Source organism: Canis lupus, assembly GCF_048164855.1.
Source record: "Canis lupus baileyi chromosome 16 unlocalized genomic scaffold, mCanLup2.hap1 SUPER_16_unloc_3, whole genome shotgun sequence".
NCBI classification, from domain to species: Eukaryota; Metazoa; Chordata; class Mammalia; order Carnivora; family Canidae; genus Canis; species Canis lupus.
In genome coordinates this window covers 47738-75486 of record NW_027326430.1, presented here as the reverse complement: position 1 = coordinate 75486, position 27749 = coordinate 47738, and the positions used below count along the sequence as shown (strand labels likewise).

The following is a 27749-nucleotide window of genomic DNA, read 5'->3' as shown; positions in this document are numbered from 1 at the left end:
TACACAGAGAGAAAGAGAGTATGCAAAAACAACAACACAAACTGGATAAAATGTTAACAATAGATGAGCCTGGATAGCAGACATACAGATCTTCCCTGTACCAGTCTTATTCTTTTTTCTAAAGATTTTATTTATTTATTTATTTATTTATTTATTTATTTATTTATTTATTTATTTATGAGAGACACAGAGAGAGAGGCAGAGACATAGGCAGAGGGAGAAGCGGGCTCCCAGCAGGGAGCCTGATACAGGACTCCATCCCAGGATCCCCGGATCATGACCCGAGTCAAAGGCAGATGCTCAACCACTGAGCCACCCAGGTGCCCTGGACCATTCTTTTTCTTAAAGCTTTTAAGTACCCTTTAAATTATTTCCAGATTTAAAAATGTATTTTTTTAGAAGTGTGCTATCAACTTGATTTAAGAAAGTCAGGAAAAAATGGTTTAGGTTAGCACAAAGTAGTATAGGTTAATATAAAAAAACTCAATATTTATTTTAATCCAGATTTGTTTTAATCCAGATCTGAAAAATGTTACAAAAGAATTTTGAGTAAACAACTTCATTATTTATATTTAATATTTATAAGGCCATTTACTGCAATAGTTTTAATGCAATAGCTCAAAAACTACACTACAAACAATACATTTAATGAATAGCAATGAGTTAGCAATCTGCCATTGATTAGCTGGGTATCCTCCTAAGAGCCTTACAAGGGAGACCTACTTAGTGATTAGAAAGATTGGGGGATGTCTTTCTCAGCAGCCTTCATAGTTTTAAAATAAATGGTTGTGTTACTATTAAAATTATATCACATTTTTTTCTTGTTTCAAAATTATGCCTCAAGACTAAACAGTAGTATTTTGTTAATTTCACATTTTTAGTGTTTACCCTTACTTAGGTATCAATATTGTGATTCTGAGGCAAAAGAGTACCAAGTTAAATATTTCGTGACCTGTAAAAATTTAGTGTCCTTTAGCTCACATGGAGATAAAGAGGCTGATATCAAAATATTTTTATTTTAGTATTTGCTTCCTAAGGACTAATGTAAGCAGAATATAATCTATTGCTTTTTCAATCTTCAAACAGCTTATATTTGCAGGCCAGCTATCCCTTTTCTCAATGAGATAAGGCTATTAGACCAGATGGATCCCAGGGGCTGGTTTGTATAGCATGACCTCCTGCCTTGTTTTTCTGCACTTGTTTTGTTTTAAAGGAGACAATTGTGTTATAGATATGAGGTGTTACCACTTTAAAAGCTTCCTGCTAATATACCATAGCAAGAAAGTATAATTTATTTATTCATGATTTATCTCCTACTTATACTGAGATGAGTTCATCGTTTGCTTGTTTACTTAATAGGGTAAATCTAAGCCATTAGTAAACATTAGTAAATAAAATAACTTTTTTTAAGTTTTTTAATTCCACTCTGCATTTCACATGTAGTGGTTTCCTATAAATACTCCTCTGGTTAAGGCACAACTTTAAGAAGTGAACACTGAAGTTCTTGTAATTGCCAGTATAAACAAAAAATTCACAAATATAAATTTTCTGTGGCTGGGAGGGAGGAGGGAGGGAGGGGTCTAGTAGATGTTATTTATTTGGCTCTATTAGCCTGTTTCCCTATTTCAACCGGGAAGGGAGACAAAGGTAAATTCAAAGTACAGAGGGAAGAAAGTAAATCCATGGAGGGAGAAAGAGAATAAAGAGAAAAGAGAGAAGAGGAACCAACAGAGGAAGGAGAAGTAGGAAGTCAGTGAAAAAGCAAATAAAACATATATTAAGGTAAGAAAGTGAAAATGAGAATAAGGCACAAAGGAAAAGCAGGAGATGAAAATCCTTCTCACCTGGAGGGTCATAGAAAAGACTGAATTGGAGCCACCCAATTCACATTTTGGTCAAAGAGAATGCTAAGTCTTCATCAGAGAGAGCAACACTTTCTATTTCACATTGTTTCTGTTTAAATATAAATTCATTTTATGTAAGGTAAAAGCTGGCTTGCACAAGAGTATTCCTTAATATTTATAATATGAGCATGGTCTTAATGTTTCCCACAGAAAATGTAAGCAGTTGTTTTAGAGGTGGATGCTAGCTCTAACTGATCACTGGGCTGAGCAGAGGCTATGCAACATGCCTGGAATTGGTAGGAATTGCCAACTATTAATAAAGCAGTTTTCTTCCAGTTGTCACTGTGTGCCATTCTTTGAAACATTCCCTGAGGAATATTTTTAAACCAGCTTAGATAGAACTTGTCATGGTATCATATAACTGCTATTGAACTGTTCTAAGCTTTGAATCAGCCATGTATCCTTTGTGCGAAAAAGAAAAACAATCTGTCATAAAAGTACATAAAAGTTGACAAGACTTTCTCTGATAGCTATATCCTAGAAATACATATTTATGAAGGTTTTTTCTTTAACACTAGCCTGGTAAACACATACCACAGACTCAAATTGTTTAAAATTGAACCACTGACCTTAGCAATCACTACAACTGACTTTGGAGATAAACCTGCAGTTTTCTGATCATCAAGAGGCCTGTAATGTTTTACATTAAAGAAAGAACCCATGTTTACATTTCTTTTCAGTATTTTAATTTACAATTAAGTGTAGACATCATTCAAAATAACTGTCTGAACTTGTCTTAATGTTTATATGATTTCCTTTCAGTGTTTTAATTTATGATTAGATACAGACATTAGTCAAAATAACTGTCTCAACTTGTCTTAATGTTTATAAAATTTTTCAAACTATATTAATTATTCTCTAATATCCTGTCATTTTATAATGAAATCAATGGGGTTTTTCTTTAAGGCAATAATGGAGCAAAAAAGTCAAGTAATGAGATCATTTTCCCTCTCGTCTAAAAATTATTTTTCTCTTTCAAATCTTACAATTAATCCATATAATTTTTTAAATGAAAATTTGTTCTGGTTTTAAAGACACTGAAGAGTTGAATGACAATACTGCCACAGAGTGACTTATGAATATTCTCAGGATGCATAAACATTTTTAAAGATATTTTATTTATTTATTTATTTACAAGAGACACAAAGAGGCAGAGACATAGGCAGAGGGAGAACCAGGCTCTGTGGGGAGCCTGACGTGGGACTCGATCCTAGGACCCCAAAATCATGACCTGAGCCAAAGGCAGATGCTCCACCACTGAGCCACCCAGGCATCCCAGGATTCATAAAATTTTAAATGAGACAAAATGATGATTCTATCTAGGTTTACAAAGAGCCCTAGAATAAATGGTACTCTTGCTTTTAATTTATGATAGAGTTTGTTTCAGCATTCCACTACAAGCACATACAGGCTTCTAGTAAAACCCCTCCACTATGTTTTACCCTTAGCAAGAGGCAATACAATTCCAAAAATGGTTTTCATTTCAATCATACATGTTGCCATTGCCCTTGTATTATTTCTTTGCATAGCATTCATAACTACATACCCCAGTATTCGTTCTTGGATCTCCAAGTAATATTAACTTCCCCCTATTTTAAAAAAGATTTTTATAAAAAAAATTTATTTATTTATTTATTTATTTATTTATTTATTTATTTGAGTGTTTGATAAGACAGCAACGAAGACAGCATGAGTGGGGAGGAGAGGGAGAAGCAGGCTTTCAAGCAGGGAGCCCAATGCCAGGCTCAATCCCAGGACCCTGGGATCATGACCTGAGCCAAAGGCAGATGCTTAGCTGACTAAGCACCCAGGCACCCCTCTTATCTGCCTTTTATACAGGAGTCATCTGAGGCAAAATGAAACAAAGGTAAGTATCACCACATAAGATTCACTGTAATTCATGAGCTTCTAATTCCTGTACTTAAGACACCAAGATACTATTTCTTCCCTTCTCTGCTTGTGACATTTATCTCAAATGAGAGCTAAATACCAAGATTAGCTTTAAAATTAAGACCAGAGTCAAATGCACTAAAACATAAAGTCCTAGAAAAGAAACTACAGACTTTCGGAGCTGATGAAGATTTTAAAGATAATGTACCCATAATTTTAAAACAAAATGAAATCCAAGGATAAGAAAAGACCTTCCAAATCTTGCAAATCTTCAAGGGGGCATTAAGCTGATGTGGGAACACACAGAAAAGAAGTAAAGTACATTTGGTACATAAGAAAGGGAAAGAGAATAAACAAACTCTTGGCAACATAGGTAACAATATTCCCAAGGGGCCATATGGTTTGGGGAACTCTGCCCAGGAAATACCCTCTCACGTGGCTTTGGGCTGTGAAGCTCATCTGCTGAGGTTATCTGTGAAGCTAATCTCCTTCACCACAAGCAAAAGCCAACAGGCTTTTTACCATCATTTTGTACCTACAGATCTCCTAAAAATACTCCATAAGCAGAACCTGCACTGGACAACTACAGTCCTAAATGTTTTTATTAACAGAAGATACCAGTCCTTAAGTAAATGCATGAAGAACATGTTTTAAATAATGGAGTATATTCTCTGGTATTTTTTCATGAGTCAGGAAGCAGACTGGAGAGGAAGGATGTGTCAGGAACAGCACAACCTATGACTAAGGATAAGAAGGGAAAACCTTCTTGCCCTCAAAGTGAAAATCCCCTCCTAGTTTAAGAAACACTTACTCTAATCTCTCAAATGAGTAATTAGGGTTAGATAATATTCTCTTGGGGCATCTACTTTCCAAAAAATAAGCTTTTAATGCAGCAGTAAGAAAGGAATAAGTATAATCTGACAACTAAGATGGAAAATCAACCATCTCCAAATGCCCAGTCTCTTCTGTTCTCATCAGTGTACAGAACCCGACCCACTATGGCAGGCAACAAAGATCTCAACTTTGTGGAGGTAAAAAGACTCAAACATGAGTTCTTTAGTCCCAGAACTTTATAGGCTGCTTTTCTGTACTATTGGCCTCACAAAGTTTCTATTTCATTTTAACACGTTTCTCAGGAGCAGAGAAGTGGACAATATGATGCCTTGAAAACTTTATCAGCTTCCAGGGTGAAATCATAACTGTGCACTTTAAGTCAGGCTGAGTAGAGAGATATATGAATAGCTGCTGTTTTATTGCTCACCCATTTAAAATGCAAATGATAATACCAAAATTACCAAAGTCTACACTCCAGATGTTCTTATTATTCACTACAGCTTTTTTTTTTTGGCTACACTTAGCCTCTCCTACATATCTCTGAATATATTCTATCACATAACCCTCCTTACAAAAACTCCTACTCATTTCTTAAATAATTTTGTTTTATATATTTAAAGAGTTGGAATCAAAAAATAAACTCTCATTTTCCCAAGTAATGAGAAAACAGATCTTCATTTCCATATCCCAAAAGTCAACTGTATAGAAACAAACTAACAATAACATAAAGTGGCAGACTACCTATTTATGAAGCTCCTTTGATGGCTCCGTGGAAACAAAAGTGACCTAGTTTCCTCCAGCGCAGGAGAGAAGAGGTCTATGGTAAGACCCTGGAGAGAGGGGCGCCTGGGTGGCTCCGTGGTTGAGCGTCTGCCTTTGGTCAGGGAGTGATCCCGCGCTCCTTTCAGGGAGTCTGCTTTTCCCCCTCTCTCTCTCCTTCCCTCCCTCTCTCTCTCTCTCTCTCTCTCTGTGTGTGTGTGTGTGTGTGTGTGTGTGTGTGTGTGTATCTCATGAATAAATTTTTTAAAAAGACCCTGAAGAGAGGAATGAAAGTTGCTTCACTGGTACCCAGTCCCCTTGTAACGAGATTGCTTAATTCAGTTGAACCTGGGGAAAATGCATGCGTGCAAGGGCATAGACACACACACACCCCTGCTCAAGAAAGCCCACTCTCATTCTGCATGAAGGAAAAGCTCTGTTGCAACCACAAATCATAGAATGTGATTCCAAGCAGAGCAGGAGAGAACAAGTCCCTTCTTTCCCCTCCAGCCTCATAGTCTCCCTCTGGTGCCCCTGACTGGCACCACCTGTGTACTCCTGAGTCAGCTATTTAATTTCCTTAATCCTCAATTTCCTTGTCAGCTAAGTGGAACTTCACATTAGTCCTACTTTATGGAGTTTTAGGGAGAAGTCAGTGAAATGATACGTGCAACATAGCAGAGGCGGTAAGCATTTCCCTAGTATTAAAATAAGGAACCTAGGAAAAGAGAGGGAAGTTGGAGTTCTTTATCTTACAGGGAGTTTTTGGTTTTGAATCCTTTTTTCTTTTGAAGGGACAGGATATCTTGCCCCTTGAGTTTGAGTGTCTCCCAGAACAGCTTTATTTAATGTAGAGAAAATTGGAGGTGTAAGTTTGGACTCAGCTGAGAGATCAGAGCTAAAGGAGCAATAGAAAGGTATAGTAAAGCCATTTAATTTGGTCAATATAAGTGTTCCCGGGGCAGCCCCAGTGGCGCAGCGGTTTAGCGCCGCCTGCAGCCCGGGGTGTGATCCTGGAGACCCGGGATCGAATCCCACATCAGGCTCCCTGCATAGTGCCTGCTTCTCCCTCTGCCTGTGTCTCTGCCTCTCTCTCTCTAGCTGTGTCTCTATGAATAAATAAATAAAATCTTTAAAAAAAAATTAAGTGTTCCCAACAGCAGTGATGCAGGGCCATGAGCAAAGACAGGTGTACTCACATAGAAGCTTGTAAATGGACACTAAAGCTGTGGTTCTGAAATTCCAGACTTTACCAGAATCACCTGGAAGGCTTGTTCAAACACAGATTGCTGGGTCCCACCCCAGAACTTTGTTTCAGTAGGCTGGGATGATGGGGCTTGAGAATTTGCTTTTCTACCAAGCTCCCAAGTAATGCTGATGCTACTACTATTCAGTGACCCCACTTTGGGTACAGCTGGTCCAAGAAAGTAAGAACAGGGCTGCAATCACCAGTAAGCATCCATACTAGATTTTTAAAAGAAAAAAATGGTGGGTAGGAACTTAATTCTTGAGTACCTATCATGTGCCAGGAGTTTCACAGGCATAATTTAATTTCGTGGGTCTCAACTATCCTAAAAATAGATGTTATCATTCAATTTTTCAGGTAAGTAAATTGTAACTGAGAGAGATAAGGAGCTTGCCCAAGCAGCACTAGTATCCTGATCTAGATCTGTCCTACTCCAAAACCTATATATTTTTCCCAATGTGTCATGCTCTCAACTCTCACTGCAAGTCAGATCAGGCAGGTAATGGGAGGCTAAACATGAAGGACCTACAGTTCACAATGAGGTTCTAAGTATCATCTCAATGGTAAAAATTCCCGAGTTTATCTTTCTGTGCCAGACCTACCTCCTGAAACCCAGTACTCAGCTGCCTACCCAGCATCTCTAATTTCCTCCTCAGTTGTCCTGCATTGAACTGTTACTATCCCCACAAAACTGAAGGGGTTCAGTTTCCCCTTCCCAGCTGATGATAATTCTATCCTTGCAAAGGCTCAAGGCGAATACTTTCCTCTGTTCTTCTCACAAGCTCCCCCATCAGATCTGTCAGCAAGTACTCATGGCTTGGTCTTTAGAACAAACCCAGCCACTCTCAACACCTCTCCTGCCCCGACCATCATCCCTGGCATTGATTACATACTCAGTGCTCCACTCTTGCTCCTCTGAAGCTCATTTTCAACTCTGTAGCCAGAGTAATTGCTTTAAAATCAGTCAGATCATGTCCCTTTCTATTGAAACCCTCCAATAAGTCCTCATCTTATTCAGAGTAAAAGCCCAAGTCCCCCATGATACTGATCCCATTACCTTCCCCTTCCACTGCTCACCTTGCCTTACCTCCTACCACTCTCACTTCTTCTGTCTCCACCCTAGCAACAGAGACCTTGGCCATTCCATGAACACTGCCAGGCACACTGTTGCAGAGGGACTTGGTATGGGCTTTTCTCTTTCCTTGGAAGCTTCTCCCCCAAATCTAACAGCTAACTCCCTCCCTCCAGGTCTCTACTCACATTTTACCTTCTCAGTATGATCTATGGAATGCTGCAACCATTCTCACTCCCAGGAAACCTGAACCCCTTACTCTCTTTTTTTCTGCTTTTTCATCTTTTTTCCTCAGGACCCTTTTATGACTATATAATTTACCTGCTTGTAATATTTATTATTCATTGTCTACACACACATGCACACACTATAATATGCAAGCTCTGTGAGAATAGTTTTGTTCACTGATATATCTGAAATGCCCAAAACTGTGCTTATCATATAGTAGGTGCCAATAAATATTTGTGGAATAAATACAGAACTGAGTCCAATGCAAATAAGAAAGAGAGAGGAAAAAAAAAAGAGAGAGAGAGAAGGTAAAGTTAGAACAATGATGTCAGAACTATTTCTGAATTGGAGCTATTGGCATTGGTATGGGCCCTGTGGCAAGGCTGTCCCAGGCACCACATTGGGAGACTGGCAGGAGGGCTGTGGGAAAGAGGGATAGGAAGCAAGGACAAACAGAAAACTCAAGATTCAAAGTAGAAGAGCTTTTCTTATCACTGTCCTTAGAAAAAAAAAATAGAGGGGCCCCTGGGTGGCTCAGTGGTTGAACATCTGCCTTTGGTTCAAGTCATGATCCTGGGTCCTGGGATCAAGTCCCACATCAGGCACCCTGCAGGAAGCCTGCTTCTCCCTCTGCCTATGTCTCAGCCTCTCTCTCTCTCTCTCTGTCTCTCATGAATAAATAAATAAAATCTTTAAAAAGAAGAAGAAGAAAAAGAAGAAGAAGAAATGGAGGGTGAGGGAAAAGTGGAAAATTATTTTCTCTTTTGAAAGTATTCAAAATGTCATAGTAACCTTAAAAATACATATCATGTCTCAAGTCAATATTTCTTTACCTTACGTATCTACCTAAGAAAAAGAGTAAGTGGGATGAGCTTCTGTCCTAATAACTCCTGTCATTTTCCATAGTGTGAGCCTCTATCATGTTCCTGTGTGAACCAGAGGGCATATACAAGAAGTATCTCCTAGACAGCAGTAGGTAAGACTCCATCCACTCCTAGCAGAATTCCAGGGTCTTAGAATGTGAGAAATTTGGGGATAGACAATAACAGAAAATCCATTAAAACTGACTTAATTAAACAAAAGAAATTTATTGACTTTTGGAATATAACAAATCCAGGGTTAACTTGGTTACAGGTCTGGCTTGATCTAGGCATACATACAATGTTATCAGGAATCTGATTTTCTCCATCATTATGCTCTGCTTTCCTCTGACTTGGCATAATTTCCAGGTAGGCTTTTCCCAAACACAGCTTCCAGCATTTCTAGGCTTACATTTTCTCATAGCAACCTCTTTGGGGCACCTGGGTGGCTTAGTCGGTTAAGCATCCAACTCTTGATTTTGGCTCAGGTGATGAACTCAGGATTATGAGATCAAGCCCCATGTCAGGCTCCATGCTTAGTCCAAAATGCTTAAGATTTCCTCTCTCTAATGAAGAAAGAAAGGAAAAAAGAAAGAAAAGAAAGAAAGCCAGCTTTTTTTGACAATCATTCCAAGATAAGAGCCAAGCCTGTATCTTCAAGGCCTGACTTTTGTCCTCTCCCCTAGACACATCACTGTGGCCAGGAGTTGCTATCCTTTTATTGCCTAGTCTCGGGTCTTAGACATGTCCATTTCTGAAAACAAGAGGACAGATCTCACATGGATTAACTACAGAGAAGGATAATTCCCCAAAAGAAAAGGTGGGGCTCTTTTATCAGAAAAAGGGGAGATGGATACTGAGCAGGCTGCAAAAGCATATTGGTGTTTCTTCAGAGTTTTACAGGAAAGATCTTACTGCTTATATAACAATGATCTTAGGCATATGCAAGAACTGAAGGCCAAAACCATTTCTCTTAATTTAGAAAGTCCATACTTTTGCAAGACTAAGTTATTTTCAGTGGCTGCCATGGTTTAGGACAAGTTTATTTGTTTTTTTGAAATAATCCTAGACATTGCTAAGTCCTGTGTCACCTTCTCCCTTAGCAGATGTCTGCTATTTCCCAGATTCAGTGCTAGACACTAGGTAAATACAGACAGAGGCAAAATGTGCCATAGGGCCCACCATGTTCCTGCCTTTCTCTACCTCCCCAACCCTGCTATTTAGGAGCCTCATCAAATGGCAGCTTCTTGAATACTGTTTCTAGGTCTTCCAGCCATCCTGGTCCCAGATTCTCATGGCTGCCTATCATCCTGCCTATTCCTAGTCTACCTTCCCATTGGCAACTGCAGTCATGAAAAGTCTGAAAATGCTTTGTAAGAATTGGGACTATCAGACAACCTTGGAAACCTAGAAGCATTTCAGAAATACCTCTCTATGATTACTCACACCCACCACACGTCTGGAATCCAATGAGAAAACCCACAGGCACCAGTTCCATTGTTTGTTTTGTTTCCTAAAACCAGGCAAACTGTCACGATCCTCTTAGGCAAGAAATCTTTGTGCTACAAGTCAAAGGAATGACCATCTCTACTCTGGCCATGTATTTTCTTAAGTGGGAAAAAAAGACATGCAGACAGGTGGTGGGAGCACAGATGGCTTCCCCACTGCTGTTGAGAAAGCCCACTTGGTGGTGACTCAGAATTGCAGCAGAAACAATAAAGGGGAAAGAAGGAGTCAAATCATCTTTTCCAACCTCATCTCCTGCCCTCTGTTATCTTAAAGCCTTATTTTATTCTTCCATTTCTTCACTTATTCCTTCAGCAAATATTTTAGTGCCTATCATGTGCCAGCACAAGGAAAGTCAAATCAAAAAGACCCTGTTCTTCCTCCCAGATGCTCAGTCTAATGGACACATACATACTGGAACATACACTGTAAGTGCAGTAATAGAACCAACAGTGACAAAAAGAGCCTAAAGAGGGATGAGGAGGGGCTCCTAACCCAGCTCAGGGCCAATGGGAGTGTAGGTGGAGGTGAGGTCTCAGGGGAAGGCCCCTGGAGGAGACTAAAATGAGCTGAGTCTTAACCAATGAGTTAGCTGTGGGGAGGACAGCATGATGGCTAGAAAACATTTCCAATGGAAGGATAGTAAAAATCAAGGCAGCCAGGATGTACCTTGGCATGTGTTTATGGTGACCAGGAATCAGATCATGGAGAAGCTTTTAGGCCAAGTTAAACTTGGGACTGATCCTGTAGGCAATGCCCAAGGAGAAACATCAATGTTCATTATGCAGAATAGTGATGGGATTCAATTTTCATTTTTGATAATCATTCCAGCAGTTACATGGAGGGTAGGTTTCAAGAGGACAAGATAAGTTAGAAAGAAAAATAGATGAAAGATCGAACTCAAAAAATGGCAGTAAGAAAAGAGAGGGAAAAAATCCATTTGAGAAATATTTAAGAGGTAAAATCAGAATAACTTGGGGACTGATTGAATGAAGGCAAGGGTGAACATGAAGATTGGGATCTATTTACCAGCTAGTGACAACAGAGAGCAGGAGGGTAGGTAGAGCCTTCAGCCATCAAAGGCAAGAGGAGAGCAGACCTGAATGCTCTCTTTTGGGTGGCGAGAATGTAGGTGGTTCCCATGGGCACATAGATGCATGTCCAAACTGTCTTGATGGGGCCTGCCCAAGAAAACAACCCATGAGGACAAGGGTGAGGAGTTAGAGTCTGTAGGGTAGACTGCCGAAGGTAAGAGCTGAAGGGGCTGGACCCAGGAGTCGGTAGTAGAATGTATCACCCACATCACTTCCCACAGGAGGACATTCCAAACAACACACAAATGTCCCATGGAAGAGCCAGACAGTGTTAATCAAGATAGAACAATAGTGGCACCAGTGACAAAAGGCTCTTGCTTCTCTTCATCTACCTGAGAAAGGTTGAGACACCTCTGACACTGTAAGTCCCCTGGGTGTGAGAGTGCTGTTTCAGTGTTAGGCTGAGTTGAATCCTCTAACACCTGAAGATGGCTTATATTTACCTACATGAGGCTTTTTACATAGCTGCAAGTGACTAAAATAATATTAATCCAATAACTTGTTCAACAATGGGGTGGGGTGGGGGATATCATTGCTATGTTTTGAATGTGGCCACCTCAAAATTCATATGTTAAAATTTTAATATCCAATGTGAATTATTAGGAGGTGGGGTCTATGTGAGGTGATTAGATCACGAGGCTGGAGCTCTCATGAACGGAGTTAATGCTCTTATTAAAGAAACCGCAGAGAGCTCCCCTAGACCCTTTCACCTGATGGGAAGATGCCAGCTATGAACCAGGAAGAGGGCCCTTAGGAGCCAATGCAAACATGCAGGCACCATGATCTCAGATTTCCCAGCCTCCAGACTGTGAAAAAGAAATTTCTGGTTTTTTATAAGCCACTCATTATGGTATTTTGTTATAATAGCCTGAATGGACTAAGACAATCATGATTAAGAATGATGTTTAGAGAAAAATAAAGCCAACTCCTTATTGTCCTGTTCCTCCTTTGTTCTACCAAGTTCATCCTGTGCTTAAAAACACATACACTGAGGGATCCCTGGGTGGCGCAGCGGTTTGGCACCTGCCTTTGGCCCAGGGCGCGATCCTGGAGACCCGGGATCGAATCCCATATCAGGCTCCCGGTGCATGGAGCCTGCTTCTCCCTCTGCCTGTGTCTCTGCCTCTCTCTCTCTCTGTGACTATCATAAGTAAATAAATAAAAATTAAAAAAAAAAAAACACATACACTGATATCTTAGTGCTCCATATTCACAAAAGGTAAGGACCATCATTATGAAAATCAATGTAGATCTACATCATAAAGTCATTGTGCTAACGACAATTTACTCTGGCTAACTTTGTCAGATCTAGTGGGACCAACATCATTTTTACCTCTTCAGTGACTGATGAGTCTATCTAGGAATAAAAGTGACACCAGCTCTGTTGCTTTCTTGTTGTTTGCTTATACTTACATTTAGTTTAGTCTTCAGTCTCTTTGTAGGAATCTGCTTAACCCTCTTGTTCATTTTGCAAGGGTTAGTTTGAGTAGATAGAAATATTTATAAACACAATTAATATGGCACAAGTAGCCCAGAACACATCAATCACAGCACTTAGTAACATTCAAGTAAGTGAAGATGCCAAGGTCAACCCCACCCACTGCACACCACACACCACACATAGTGGAGCGCCCATCTTTGCCTTAAGATGCCTCAAAGACCATAATATGCACCATCTCACAATCATAAAAGGTACCAATGTCCACATGCATATTCAATATTACTAAGGCTTAATGTTAGATAAGGGGAAAAAAACCCAGGAACTCTGACATTTTTTGCCCACCTCCCAGGGAATCATCTCTTACACTACCCTGGGAATGTACTCACACCTGGAAACCACTTTTGGGGTCCACTGTCTGCTGGGAAGACCCGCCCCTACATCAGTCGTGTTAGGGTCTGGAGGCCCACTGGTACTGAGACTGCCTTCTCTTCACTGTGCCCCTTCAAGGTCCTGCCACCAATCTTTAGGTCTTCAGAAACCCTTGGATGTCCTCAAGGAGGCAACATTGCATGACAGTGCCCTTTTTTTAGTCTCAGAACAAAAAATTCTGATGACTTTCCCAGGCAGTAGCAGTGAAGAGTAAGGGAGGGATACAAAGGATCTCTCGATGAAGTCAGGACCAGAGAGAAAGGCCAGCCCTGAGCGGGCCTATGTGACATGCAAAGGAAGCCTTCTGGAAGGACTGGTCTTAGTGAGGGCCCAGGGCACTAAACCGGGTCAAGACTCCAGTTCTGGGAAAGGATTGTTATTTATCATGCAAGCAACAAGGCAGCACATGGGTGGCTTAGTCGGTTAAGTATCTGACTCTTGATTTTGGCACAGGTCATGATCTCAGGGTTGTGAGATGAAACCCCATGCAGGACTCTGTGCTGAGTATGGAGCCTGCTAAAGATTCTCTCTCTCTCTCTCTCTCTCTCCCTCTCTCTCTCTCTGTCCCTCGGGGCACCTGGGTGGCTCAGTGGTTGAGCATCTGCTTAGACTTAGGTTGTGATCCAGGGTTCCTGGGATGGAGTCCCCCATCGGGGTCTGGGCGGGGAGCCTGCTCCTCCCTCTACCTATGTCTCTGCTTTTCTCTGTGTGTCTCTCACGAATAAATAAATAAAATCTTAAAAAAAAAAAAAAAACAGCAACAAGGATTAAGGTTAGGTTGTAAATTATAGGATGTTGTGCAGTGGCAACAGGGGTTTATCCTGAACCTGGCTCAAACTCTGTCCCCTTCGAAGTTTCTGAACTCTTTCCTACCTGAGTCTCCTTCAGGCCCTAGGCTTCTAGCTTTCCTATTGACACTCCCTTTCGATTCTGGCACTTTGCTAATTCCCCAATGTTGTCTCACATCATTCTGATAACTCATAAAAAACCCCAACATCTTTCTGACCTTTACTAAATTACTTTTATGCTGGGACTTATACACATTTATACACATTTTATACACATTTTATACAGCCAACTGACCTTCAAAGTCTCCCAATTTCCTTCTTCCCCATCCTTGTGGTTGTTTTTGTAGTGCTCACAGGGAAAGTATCTGGGTCCAGATATAGGCCCATATGTCTTTTTCTATGAGTACACAGTATTTTAGATTATAGTACACATACTTCATGATCTTTTGTTTGCTTGTTTATTATAATTCTCTCATACCTTTTTGTGCACATGTATCAAAAAAGAATCATAGGGGGCACCTGACTGGCTCAGTTGGTAGAACATATGACTCTTGATCTCAGGTTGAGTTGGACCTCTACTTTGGGGGTACTTTACTTAAATAAATTTAATTATAAAAAGGAATTATAGAATAAAAATAATCAGTGAAAGAATGAGAAGTCTTTAAAAAGCAATAAATAACACCTTTAGAGACAGTATATTTTTTAAGGTTTTATTTATTTACTCATGAAAGACACACAGAGAGAGGCAGAGACATAGGCAAAGGGGAAGCCTGATGCGGAACTCGATCCCAGGACCCCGGAATCACAACGTGAGGCAAAAGCAGATGTTCAACCACTAAGCCACCCAGGTGCCCTGAGATAGTATAAATTATTGACCCATTTTTACAAAGTAGAAAGGAGTAAGAAGGGAAGAGACAATGAGTAATTTTGACAAATTTCATCACATTATCATATGCAAAATGTTGTATGAATTTTAATCTATTTCTCTCTTAACCCAATTTAGGTAGCAAATGCTATTTCCATTTTGGTGCTAACAGTGAAATGGATATGAAATGACATTCTATGGGGAAATATATATTCCCATAGAATATATATATTCTCTGTTTAGCTATACATTTACTATATATATGTAAAATATATATAGAGAGAATATATATAGAATATGTATATATACATACTCTGTATTTAGCTTTAGAAAAATCTACCAAATCTTCACCATCGTTCTTACAATCCTATCTCATTCTCGCTAACATCTCTCCTTCCACACACATACTGAAATAATCGTCACCAACTGTATTCAAGTAAGAAGTTTCATGTAACACTTAGTCTACTCAGGGTGGTAGAATTTCCTAATTAGACACTTAATACTATTTGTCTTACTGATGTTGGCAAAAATTTTCTCTATATGCATCTTGTGAGCTGCTACTTGTCGTCCTTTACATAACAATTAAACCAAGGATTATTTTTAAATTTGAAAGTCTTATTTTTTAAATATGAACTAAAAGATTGAATTAACAAATTCAAAATTGCCATATCTATCTATGTACACATCATAAGTGCTATTAATTTCTACAATTTCTTTCCAGAATAGTATTTCAAGCAATAATCTTTAGTCAATTCTTCCACATTCATCAATTTCTTTGTTAAAAAAAAAAAAAGGTAAAGCATGAGAGGTTAAAAACATTATTTCTGGATTAATTTAACCAAAGAAAATGCATGAAGAACAGAAATTCTTTTAGGGACAGGAAATGCTGTTACCTGAGCTTCCAGGATCTTTTCTCCTTCATATGATTTTTCATTAGTCAAGTAAAATGACTACAAAATTCACTGAGCTTTCAAACTCCTTTTACCTTTGAAAAGGAGCCATGTAGTGATACTATCAGCACCCCACGGGGTCAGGCTGAAGCCAGTCTCCAGCTGATACCACATCCGTGCTTAGCTCCCTTCCTTACTCTCTCCTGCTTCCGTGCTCCTGTTCTCCTGGGAACACTTCCCCAATAAATCATTCAAGCAAGAATCCCCATCCCAGGCTCTGATTCTAACCAAACTGACTTAAGGCAAGTCCTAAGCAATAAATTTCTCAAAAAGAGCCAGTACTGTCTGGGTCACCTGCATTAAACGTCAGAAACAAATGCTATCCCAAATGCTCAGTATTTTTTTTTGCATATTCATACTGTAATTCAATATGAATATTCAACCTTGTCAAATTATTTTCTTATTGAGGTATAACTGGCATATAACATTATAATAGTTTCAGGTATACAAATAATGATTCAATATTCATATTTATGGGAAATCATCACAATAAGTCTAGTTAACATCCATCACCATAGCTGTAAGATGTTACTTGCAATGAGAATTTTTATATCTACCCTCTTGGCAACTTTCAAATATGGAATACAGAATTATTAACTATAGTCACCATGTTGTACATTATATCCTCATGATCCAGTCAGTATTGTGTATAAAATATACACATTTATTTAATAGCTATATCATTTAATACCTATAATATTATTCAATATCTAAGATATCGAAGAATCTTAGTGCAATGATGACCTTCTCAAGAAACTCTTACTCTTTTTTTTTTAAGCAGCAAACATGTTTATTCATATATTTAGAAGTGGGCAAGGTAGAAAGGATGCACCAATTAAAAATATTCTGCTCTGAGTGGCAATTAGACTAAATACAAAAGCAAGAATTCAGTTGCTAACAGAGAATAAAAAATACATCTCTGCAAAATGTTTAGATAATAGTAGTTTCCAAGACTGTCAGTGGCTTCTAGCTGTATCCTAGCTGTACAGAACCTTTGAAAGTAGTTATGATATCTGGCCAAGCCAGAGAAAACAGGATGATAATTAACCACGTCAAACCTGAACTGAATTCTCAATGTTGTTTGAATGGCTCAGCCCTTCTCTAAGCTATCAAAGTCCTGTTACGAAAGGAAAGGAATATGTGTAGCCAACTCTCAATTTTCAGCCTTAACGGAAATATTCACTCCACAAATATTTACTGAGTTCTTGCTATGTGCATTACACTTTGTCAGATACTGTTTAGAACCAAAGGAAGTAAATAGGCTGGGAAGATGCCAGAGTTACACATAAAACCAGGAAACTGCATTTAGTTTTGGAATGTCATGCTATAGGTGACTGCAAACCATGTGTATCTGAAAGTACATCTACCATCTCTGTGTTCCTCACTCCTTCCTTCTCAGTTCTGTTTGCTTTTTTTTTTTTTTTTTTTATTCATTCATGAGAGACAGAGAGAGAGAGAGGCAGAGACACAGGCAGAGGGAGAAGCAGGCTCCATGCAGGGAGCCCGATGTGGGACTCGATCCCAGGACTCCAGGATCACACTCTGAGCTCAAGGCAGACACTCAACCGCTTAGCCACCCAGGCATCCCCTCAGTTCTGTTTTCTTTTTTCTTTTTTTTTTCAGTTCTGTTTTCTATCACACATTACTTTGTATTCGTTTTACCTTCTCTCTGCCAAATTATAGAGGGATACTGCTTCTAAAAGAAGTGTATGGCTGCCTCAACTCCTGCATCTCTTTTCATTCTATGCTTCTTCTCCATGACACATCCAGCTCCCTTCCTAGAGACAAGAGAATAAATGGAAAGTAAGCTATTTAGTCTAAAAAGACAGCATGCAACAGCTTAGATTCAGTGTAAATCACCCATCTGCAAGAAAGCCAAATGCTTCTTTTAACGTTCCTGAACTTGGCAACCACCAAAGATGGCTTTAGTTCATTGGCAAAATGAATGAGCCTAAGTAATGAGAACTTCTATTTACCTAGTGTTATAGAGTTTACAAAATTCTTTCAGATACATTACTCCATTTAATCTTCACAACAACCTTGTGAAGTTAGCCTGCTACATCAGAGGCAACTGCAATTCATAAAGGTTAAGGGGCTTTTTCTAAGTCACCTTGTCATAAGAAAAAAGCCAGGACTTGAACCAAGTCTTTCAGCTTCAAGCTTTTCTGCTACTCCAGCATTACTTCCTTTAGCCTTGTGAGAGCCCAAGTTTCCTTAGAGTTTTTCCCAACCATTCCTTTCCCACTTCTCAACTTTGACCACTACTAAATCAGCAATATATTAGTCCTTCAGAGAAGCTAGTATTGGAATATTATAATACTCCACCCTCTGCACCACCCAATTCTTTAGAAGATTAGACAGATAATATATGGGCCATCACTATAGGGGCAGGTATTACATAACTATCTTCCTTTCTCTCTCCACTTGGCAGGTAATGGTGCTACAGGACACAATATTTTACTGACCGATATGGTTTATAGGAACTACCAGAATTGAGATAGAGAAAACTGATACAAAGCATATCTTGCTAGGATTCATATACCATTTTGTTTTGTTTTAAACACTCTAGTACACCGTGAGAGGGCAGGAAGAACTCACATGATGAAACATGTCTGGGTCTCTGGGTGGGTACTCCCTTTTGGTATCTGTTCTGTGACTTAACTTTTCACATATGAATAATAAAGAGAAAGGAGGTTAATGTTCTCAACTTGGTACAGTCATTGGAATCACCTAGGCTTATATATATATTTTAGAACAATAGCTTAAACCATTCATCATTCATAGTATTGCACATTATTACATCAATATTATTATGTATTACTCTTTGATGACCAATGCCTAGACCTACTCCTATTGATAACCATTGCCTACAACTGGTGACTCATCAGGAGTTACAAAATGATGATATTTGAATTCTAATATTCCTTCTAACATTATTTAAAAAGCTGAAAAAAATTAGAAACATACACATGAGAAATGGTATGTATAACAATAACCAAACAAAAAATTAGTAGTTAATTCTTTTCTCAGTTTGTAACTTCTTCTAAGTTAGGAGTTGGCAAACATTTTCTGTAAAGGGCCAGATAGCAAATATTTTAGGCTTTATGGACCACATAGTCTCTGCAGCAACTGCTCAACTCTGTCATTGTAGACAACAGGCAGGCAAATAAATAGGTACAGTTTATTGTATTCTAATAAAATTGTATTAACAAAAACAGGCAGCAGACTGGATTCAGCCTGAGAGTTGTAGTTTTCTGTAAGCCACAGCCTTTGCATTTTGGGACACAGTTTTATTATCAACTTTTTCTGATTGGCAATTTCAATCATATACATAACTTGCAAAAATGGTATGATGACTGCTTACTGTCCATCACCTAGCTTCAACTGTTGTCAACTTAGGACTATTCTTGTTTCATATAATCCTTTACCTACCTCCCTTCTCTGACATAATTTAAAGTAAATCTTCTTATTTTATTCATAAATATTTATTTCATCCATAAACATTACAGTAACTCTAAAAGTACCTACAACGTAATTATCACACCTAACAAAATTAACAATATATAATTTTAAGTGTAGGATCAAGTCAAGAGCTTTATCAAGATCCGTTTTCCAGGGATTTCCCCCTCATCTTTTTCCCCCTTTCAATGTATTTGAGGATGAAACAGGATTATTTGACCTATAGATGTTGTCATAGTCTGGATTTTGATTACTGAATACTGGTAGGGTTGTTTAGCATGTTCCTCTGTCCTCTATATCTCTTATAAATTGAAAGTGAGATATAGAGACTTGATGAGATTCTATTTTAAGTTTTTGGTGAGAACACTTTATACGTGGTGTTGTGTACCTTCATCAGGATGACCATTTTGTGTTATTTACAGCTATTGATGATCATTGCCTTGATCCATTGATTCATTAGGATTTAAGAATGATGATATTTTACCTCTTTTTTTACATACTAGCTGCAATCTTCTGTAATGAGAAATTTTCCCTAAATAGCTATTCAAGTTTCCTGTTAGCATTGGTAAGTGAAAAGAAGGATGAGTGCATGCTTTCCCCTTAATTTGGCAGATTTTAAATTAATTAGTTATTTCTCTAACATCTTCCAAATGTGACCAATGAATTTCTGTTTAGTGGACATCTTCTTAAAGTACAGATGTCCAGATCCTACCCACAGATCTATGGAATCAGAGTCCCCAGGGGTAGGACCTGGCTTCCACATATTTAAAAGTCTTCCTTGTCTACAACCCAGCCATTGAAAACGTCTGGACCAGATGATACCTAAAGTCCATCCCATCACGACCATTCTACAGGAGTATAATATGCAATTAATTATAGATTGCTTATATCTCTACTGCTTGTTCTCCTGTAATATGGCTGGTGAAATTATGACAACTAGGTATTCAGTGAACATCCAGAAATTCTCAATAGCTTGGCAGCTAGTTCCTTCAGAGAGCTGCACAGTTGGGCAGGGAAACTTTTATTTTCCACCCAAAGGGTAGAGGTTGGCTCCTTCACAATTACAAAGTGTTCAGGGTGTCCCTGATGTTCTTCAGTGTTTCAATTCCATACTCCCAGAAATGATGGGCATGTGAATTAATGTATTCAATTCACTTGCAGAGCTGACTCTTCTTGCAGCGAGGTATCCATGAAGGCAACACACAAGGGCAAGATTCAGGAGCCAGGCCAACAAACCATAAGACACTGGTTACCTGCCTATTGAAACCCAAGAAAGACATTGTGTTGGCCTCTGAGGAAAAATTCATTCAAATCCTGCCTCTCTCACTATGGGACTCATGACAAGTTACCTAGTCTCTTGTGCCTTGGATTCATTGCCTTTAAAATGAGGAGAACACTATTTCCTTGAGTTACTCTGAGGAACAAATGAGTTTAATATGTATAAAATGCTTAAAACAGTGTTTTGTACTTAGATTGCTAACCATTATTATTAATTAGAGCCAGGAATGTCTCCTGTGTGGTGACTTAAAATCAGTAGCAGGATGGATAAATACAAACTTACTACAAATTGCAGCTTTCAAGAAAACTTGACAAATGTTTTAAAGATTATGAGATCAAGAATAAGAGTAGAACATAATTCCCTCTTTCACATTATAAGAATGGTCATATGAATACTGCCAGCTGGAGGAGAGAGGGTCACAGTATCCACAAATCTTAGTGAAAATTAGTTTGAACCACCATCACTCCCCTAATTCCACAGTTTATGGGAGTTTAAGCTCCAATCCTACCCTAAGAACACCTTTTACAACTTATGTGACCACCTGAGACTTCAGCCTCTTGCTTTTGAAGCTCATCCCATATACCATGTCATATTGACCTAGGCAAGAAATATAACCCTTTCTTCAATTTATATTTACTCCTATAGGCCATTCATGAAATTAATGGGCTTTGCTGGTAATTTGGGGGGAAGATGAAAGAGAGATTTACTTTACATCAGTGAAAACCACCTCCCTGGTCAATAGATACAGTCATCCTGAACTGTCCTATGACTCAGTCCTGTCCAATAGAACTTTCTATGATAATGGAAATGCCCTACTTCTGCACCATATCTACAGTCATTATTAGGCACATGTGGCTTTTGAACTCTTGAAATGTGGCCAGTATAACTGAGAAATTGAATTTTAGACTTATTTAATTTTAATGTCTTTAAATTTAAATAAGCATATGTGGCTAGTGGTTACCATGTTTATAACATAACCCAAGTCCCCTCCCCACAGCCTCATGAGCTTTTCACCCCATAGAGTCTCAGTCTCAGACTCTCTCCATTTTTCTCACTCATCTCATCATCCCTTAATTCATGCCAAGCAATTCGTCCTTCTGCCATGATGCTGCAGCATCTGCTGTATCCACTGACAGACACATCTTTGGATCTATACTTATTATGTGACTCTTGGCAAGTAACTTAATCTCTTTTAACCTCAGATTCATTGCCTCTAAAATGGGAATAATAATAATTACTATCTCATTGAGTTAAACTGGGAATTAAATAAGCTAATACATATAAAGTGGAATATATATCCCAAATGGGCTTAGCACCAGTCATCCTAAGGAAAGTCATTTTTATACCTAAAAGGAATCCTAATGATAAATGTTAAGAACTAAAATTTTCACCTTATTACATAATTGTAGGTTGCACCATCCAATGCACTAGCCACTGGCCACATACAGCGATTTAAATTTAACTTTTAATTAAAGAAAATTACCATTCAGCTCTGCAGTTGCACTTACATTTCAAGTATTAGATAACCCCACATGGCTACTGACTATCATATTGGGCATGGAAGATGTAGGAAAATTCTACTGGACAGCAGCAGCAGAACATCATGATTATCTCCTTGTTCATAAACTCAAGAGAGAAATATCCATGACAGGTCAGAAAAAAACAGTGAAATTGAGGATACCAATCAACCGCAGACATATCCTGTTTATCAGGCTCACTCTGTCATTCTTACCAGCCAACCTGTATTCCCACATTTCATTTTTCCCTTTTACTCCTTGCTTTCCCATCTCAACAGTGCTAATGAAATGTATTTAATAAATATCAATAAACTATTATAGACTTAATTTCCAATGTTATCAAGAATATTTTCTTCAGAATTTATTTTTCTTCTAAAGCTTCACAGCAGATGAGATTATGTCTCTCTTTTTATTAATACTAGGCCATATCTGGCAAAACACCAGGCATAATCCTATTCATTTTCTGCAGCCATAGCCCAGCTAGGCACAATAAATAATTTAATGAACACTTTTTATAGTCCTATTTGCTCACAGGTTGACAGACCCCAACATAAGATGGTGAAGGAAAGGGAGGATCCAGTATGTGTGAGTGTGTACATATGTGTGTGTGCGCACAGTGTTCAGATCCATATATATCTTTTGTTATTAATAGTAGTTGACAGAAACTTGTCTGGGCAGTTAATCAAAGTTCTCCCATTAAGCTGCTATTCTTTTGGGCATATGCTCCAAAAGGAAATGTTATCATTAGCACATGATGGAAACTTCCTTCCAACATATAGAAATATCCTTAGAGCACACAGTATTGCCCTGGATGTTTTTCTGAGTACTGAGTGCCAGAAAACTCCCTTTTTAATCTTAGAGTACAAATAAGTGTACTTGGTAGAGAGAAGTTTAACATGGCCCATCATCCTGAAGCATATGTAGTTAGTAGTTATTCTCATTAGAAGAAAACAAAAACTAGTAAATAAAATATTTTAATATACTATTAAAATAAGTAATGAAAATAAAAACCTCCAAAAAGAAAATTTAGCCACACATTTTAGATGTTTTATGTGCAAATAGAAAGGTATCCAGATTCAAACCCAGGTGGTTTGAGTCAGATTCTGTTAATCCTTACAAACTATGCAGCCTCCAGCAAACTACTTCTCTAAGCCTTTGTTTTCAGACCTCTCAACTGTCAGTTTGGTCACCCACCCCTCTCTCTCAAGGTTGAAGAATATAGCTTGGGTCAGTTTCCTCAGGAGACAAACTCTGAGAGAGAGATTTATTGGCAAGAGTTTTATGGAAGAATGTCCTTCAGAATACCTTGGGGAATAAAAAAGCAGGGCTGGGCAGAAGGAATTGGGTTACAAGGAATAACAACAGTTTTCAGTTGATGCCATGGAAGTTCTAGAGTTGGGATAGCACTTTAAAGTTGTCCCAAATGGAGACAAGCAGACCTGGCCTTGAACTCCACATTGAACAGCCATGCCATGGGGGCTGCCCTTTGGCTAATGACAATTCACAGAGAAGAATGTGAGCTGCCAATGTTCCCAGAAGCTGGGGAAATGAATGCCTAGGTCCCGAAGGAGAGATCTGGCCAGAATCAACTATAAAGAAGGAAGCCCATCTCATTTCCTGCTGCAGGGGTAGTATCCATTTCATTCAGGTGTGTGGGCCGACCTCTGTGACCCCGGCAAGGCACTTGCAAGCATCCACAATGAACCACCTCTCTTAGGAAGAGTTCCCTAGAAACAGACCTTGAGATTAGGATTCATGTTAAAGTGATTGATTAGGAAACATTCCCAGAACAAATCAATGGTGAAAACTAGGGAAGAAAGGAGGCCAGTAAGGTTATCAAGCAAAATCCTACAGCTGGTCACTGGATTGATGCTACAGGGAAGCTCTGGCAACAGTATAGGTACTTCCTCAGTTATTCCCATTAGGCGGCCAGGGAGGAGTATATTATACCCCTGCATCTATTAACCATTGGCTAAGGACTGTATTTGGGAGAACTTAAATTCCTAGGTACTGCCAACCCTCCATGTGTAGGGAAATTAGAATCTAGACACTTGGGGCAACCCTTCAACAAAGACACAGAAGCTGGGAATGAAAGCATGCAGGTAACCTTGTGTACATGAACATGGCAAAGGGATTGGAGAGGCTATGGATGGAAAAGTCTCAGCCCAAAACCTGGGCTCATCAGTCTTTCTTAACTCCGCGTGTGGTATTACATGGGCAGCAGCTAAGCCCAATTGTTCCACTTTGCTCCAAAGTAGAAGAGAAGATGATCAAATTTGTTAATCACTCCTTTTTTTTTAGCATAACACATTCTCTTATAAGCAAATGCTTACAAAGGAACACATACACTTATATTTCACCCAGGGACAAGCAATAATTGTTAGAGCAGGGCAATCCTAATGGAAATTAACAAAATACAGCATCATTGTTATGACCAGAACTAATCTCGGATTCATCCAACAGCTTATTACAATACATCATCTTAACGTCCAAGTAGGTTTTTGAATTAGAGCACTTTTAAATCCGTATACGATGCTATTAGAGAATTTATCCTAAATCACATATAACTAGAAGGAAAGTTTCCTTCTAGTTCAGCCTGTGAACTAAATAATTTTCTGACTTGTTTTAAAAGTAATTTTAAGAGCTTTTTGCAATGATATCTTATACAAGTATTTATGAGATCACATTCCCTATAATAATAATTATAGCTGTATTACATTTCTTTGCCTCCTTTTAAAACTTGAAACCTATTTCACCAGGGACTTCTATCAACATCTAAGGCTTATGTTAAAGAGGGTCATTTCAGGCTAATACCTCATTCCCAAGTAGTACTCTGTTGTATTTCAAAACTTAAAAATCAAGAGAGCCCCACAAGAGGAGAAACACCATAAGTACTTGGATATTAAGCAACTCCCTCTTTTATGGGGGACAATTTGAAGGCATAACCCTAGCTGTATAATAATAAACAAAATGAAAGGTAGCCCACATTAACCATACTTGAATGTTGATGCTCATGTGTAGGTGGGAAATGTGGCTATTAGGCAAGCACATGAGCTTTATTAACCTGTTGTAAATAGGCTTTTTTTCTCCATCTTTTTCTTAGAGTCTCCTATAACTTTATTGATCTCATCTACAAGTATTATACTAAACACATTTCTATGCAAAGGCTAAGGAATAAGGTTTATTCTCTTTTACTACATGACCATTTTGAAGAAATGCCTTAGGTATGCTATCAAGAAGCAGCTGATCTCATACTTGAAAAATCTTTCACTCATAAATGAAAACCATGTAGTATGTATGTAATAAGCACATAATTTTCTAAGTGTCCAAATGACATATATATATATATATATATATATGTATGTGTTAAAAACATGGTTTTTAAAAAAAAACTCATAGACAATTTAGAAAACTTTTGCAAAGACTGCTCTATGGGGCCATCAGGCTAGAAAATATAATGAACTATTATATTTTTTGTTTATATTGCTCCATAAAGTGTGGAAATCATGGATATATTTATATTTGCTTATGTATGTACAGTGTAATAGTATTCAGGGATTTTTAAAAAAATATTTTATTTATTTATTCATGAAAGACACACAGAAAGAGAGGCCAAGACACAGGCCGAGGGAGAAGCAGGCTCCATGCAGGGAGCCCGATGTGGAACTGGATCCCAGGATCCCAGGATCACACCCTGAGCCAAAGGCAGATGCTCAACCACTGAGCCACCCAGGTGTCCCAGTACTCAGGAATTTTAAAAGAAAGATTATGGGACATGTGGGGGGCTTAGTGGTTGAGCATCTGACTTTGGCTCAGGGCATAATCCCAGGGTACGGGGATAGAGTCCCACATCTGGCTTCTTGCATGGAGCCTGCTTCTCCCCTGGCCTGTGTCTCTGCCTCTCTTCCTGAGTGTCTTTCATGAATAAATAAATAAAATCTTGAAAAAGAAAAGAAAGAGGGCAGCCTGGGTGGCTTAGCGGTTTAGCACCGCCTTTGGCCCAGGGCGTGATCCTGGAGACCCAGGATCGAGTCCCACCTTGGGCTCCCTGCGTGGAGCCTACTTCTCCCTCTGCCTGTGTCTCTGCCTCTCTCTCTCTCTCTCTTTCTGTCATGAATAAATAAATAAAATATTAAAAAATTAAAAAAAAAAGAAAAGAAAGATTACAATCTAACTTGGAAGGTATACAGAATTATTTATAATTTGTGGAGAATTAAAATATTTGTTCAACTTGCTCAACATTCTATTGTTAGAATATTTGCCTTGTTTCTAAATACCTTATGGTTAAATATATAAGTTCCTATGAATCACAAAAAACTTCTAATCACTAAAAAACTGCAGTGAGTTTAGGCAATTTGGCTCTGTTATAACCCAAATTTCTTATCTTCAGAAAGGAGAGACACAATGTCTTATCGCCTGCATTTTATCTGATTTTGATTGGGAATTCAAGCTATGTTTCTTATTCTGTTGAAGACATAGTGAAACCAGACAAAGGATCTCAAGGTAAAGAACAGGAAACGGGTATTGATTTCCTTTATCCACCTCAGTCTCTTCGTATCTTTTTGTATTGTACTATGATGGATTAGGTGGACAGGCCAGCAAATGTTTCACATTTGCTACCGATTTGATGGGCTTTGGGAAAAAAGGATTTGAGGCATAGACTAGTAGAGTCTTTAAAACCAGATCCGGGTCAGGGTGATAAGTAGCAAAGCATATGTTCCCTATATCAGAAGGCTCTAAACCTCCTACTTAATATCTTAGCTCTCTCCTACTGTGTGCACAAGTGTGTAAGCACACACATACACATACACACCCCTCACTGAAATAAATACAGATGTTTTCTTTTTTTTAAGATTTTATTTATTTACTGATGAGAGACACAGACAGAGGCAGAGACAGAGACAGAAGGAGAAGCAGGCTCCTCACAGGGAGCCTGATGCGGGACTCAATTCTCAGAATTGGGAATTGATGAGGCCCTGAACTGAAGGCAGACGCTCAACCACTGAGCCACCCAGGCACCCCTAAGATTGTATTTATTTACGTGTGAGAGAGAGAGCACGAGATGGGGAAGGGCAGAGGGAGCGGGAGACACAGACTTCCTGCTGAGCAGGGAGCCCAATGGAAGGCTCCATCCCAGGACCTGAGATCATGACCCAAGCCAAAGGCAGATGCTTAATGGACTAGGCCACCTGGATGCCTCTGATGCTTTTCTTAATGTAAGATTTCTTTTGATCACTTCTGTGTTTCTTTTCTCTGGAAAAGAAAATATGATCATCAAATTATGCTTACTTATTCTCACCTATAACCTTCCTGGTCAGTTTTTCTCAAATGTCTGTAAAGACAATGTACCCAAACCATATAGGATAAAATGAAGATCCTGAAGGAACTGAAGCAGAGTCTCAGGGATGGGGCTCAGGAACCTGCATTTCCCCACAAGAGTCTTGTACACATTTATGTTTGAAAATCATGGGTACAGCTTGTTACATGGGACTTAAATGCTAAATTAAATAAATGAGCATACAGACCTTCCAAGAGCTGTCTGACAGCAGTAAAGAAGAAAAATAATGCAAGATTAAGTCAAAGGAGTACACAAGCTTCCCTGGCCTCTGGAACACCCCAGCCCACTCT

At 38.8% G+C, this 27749-nt stretch overlaps 1 long non-coding RNA gene across 1 annotated transcript in view; it reads left to right on the top strand.

The window, feature by feature from the left end:
• The window catches only part of LOC140629566 (uncharacterized), an 81359-nt gene extending 58921 nt beyond the window's left edge, over nt 1-22438 (top strand). The window contains exons 2-3 of the long non-coding RNA XR_012027421.1: nt 8840-8909; nt 20487-22438. This is a non-coding gene — a long non-coding RNA (uncharacterized lncRNA). The remainder of the gene's footprint in view (nt 1-8839; nt 8910-20486) is intronic.
• Nucleotides 22439-27749: the final 5311 nt, after the last annotated feature.